Source organism: Gavialis gangeticus, unplaced genomic scaffold (assembly GCF_001723915.1).
Source record: "Gavialis gangeticus isolate Ggan-Ray unplaced genomic scaffold, GavGan_comp1, whole genome shotgun sequence".
Taxonomy (NCBI): domain Eukaryota; kingdom Metazoa; phylum Chordata; order Crocodylia; family Gavialidae; genus Gavialis; species Gavialis gangeticus.
The window spans coordinates 138,967,810-138,969,013 of record NW_017728992.1 but is presented as its reverse complement, the minus strand read 5'-3'; the positions used below and the strand labels follow the sequence as shown (position 1 = coordinate 138,969,013).

General features: G+C 64.5%; 1 protein-coding gene across 1 annotated transcript in view; it reads left to right on the top strand.

Moving 5' to 3' along the window:
• The first annotated feature begins 869 nt into the window (after positions 1-869).
• The window catches only part of PEX2 (peroxisomal biogenesis factor 2), a 24,593-nt gene continuing 24,258 nt past the window's right edge, over positions 870-1,204 (top strand). The window contains exon 1 of the mRNA XM_019527826.1: positions 870-1,153. The gene's annotated coding sequence lies outside the window, so the exon portion shown is untranslated. The remainder of the gene's footprint in view (positions 1,154-1,204) is intronic.

Sequence of the window (1,204 nt, the reverse complement as noted above, 5' to 3'; positions counted from 1 at the left end):
GTTATGCAGTTAAACGGAGCTCCTCAGGTAAAAACGTACTCCTAGTCTATTCTGTTTAAAAACACTCACACGTTTGTAAAGGACCAGAGCTTTTCTGTGTAAAAAAGGCACCTGGAAGTTCACCAGGGCGTCTCCTTCACGGTCAGCACAGAGGTAACACGTACCGCAGTCATAGTGTCTTTCCTGCGCGGCAGTCCCGATGCTAGTGCCCCAAGGGGTTACATATCGCAACCGATTGCAAAAAAGCTAATTGGTGACCGCACCGGGCGCTTCCTGGACGCCGCCCTGCTCCCAGCCACACTCCTTATTGCCTCTCGTTGGGGCAACCGGTCACGGGGCTTTAAAATCCCCCGTGTGTTGCTCTGAACTCTGGAAGACGAGATGGCCTCGATTGCTGGTGGGAAAGGGGAGCACCCCAAAACCACCATTTCCTTGGTTTAATACGTTTTATCTGCGTCACACGTGGGGAGGCAGGAGCAAGGGAGCCCCCACCAGCGTGCCGGAGAAGTGGAAGAGCAGCGCCTGTTGCCAAGGGAGCAGCCGGCGTCCTGGGCCCCCAGGAAGCCTGCCTGCGGGACCGGGAAGGCGTCTCCGGCAGCGTCTCCCTCGGGCCGGGCGGAGGCAGCAGGGAGGCTCCCCCCCAACCCCTCAGGGCGGCCGTGCTCCGCGACACCGCTCTCGCCGCGGCCAGGGAAGCGCCTCGCTGCCCGCGGCTCCGCTCCAGCCTGCCCCGCCCCATGAGTCCTGTTAGCCACCGTCCCCCCGGGAGCGGCGAGCCTCCTGCCGGCGCCCCCCGCAACACAACGACTCGCGGTCCCATCCCCGTTAGCCAGCCTCCTCCTCTGATTTGTCCCCACACTTGCCAATCAAGCAGCCCGGCGATGCGCGTTGCGGGACGCTCTGGCGCTCGGGACCGCTCTAGGACAGCGCCAGGCGCCCTCTCCATGGTATTTCCTGTTTGGGGAGCGACGCGCCGCGCTAGGCAGTGGGCGTGTTCTCTATGATCCGGGCCGCAAACTGGTTCCCGCGTCAGCTTCCCCCGGGCTCGGCACAACCTAGGGGGAGCTCCCCGTGAGGACGCGACCTGCCCGGAGAACAGCAGCGCCTGCCGCAGCCCCTCCGGCCCTGGGCGAGGGCCAGGCCAGCAGCAGAGGTCGGTGTGGAGCGGGGGAAGGGGCCTGCTTAAGGAGGGGGCGGGGCCTGC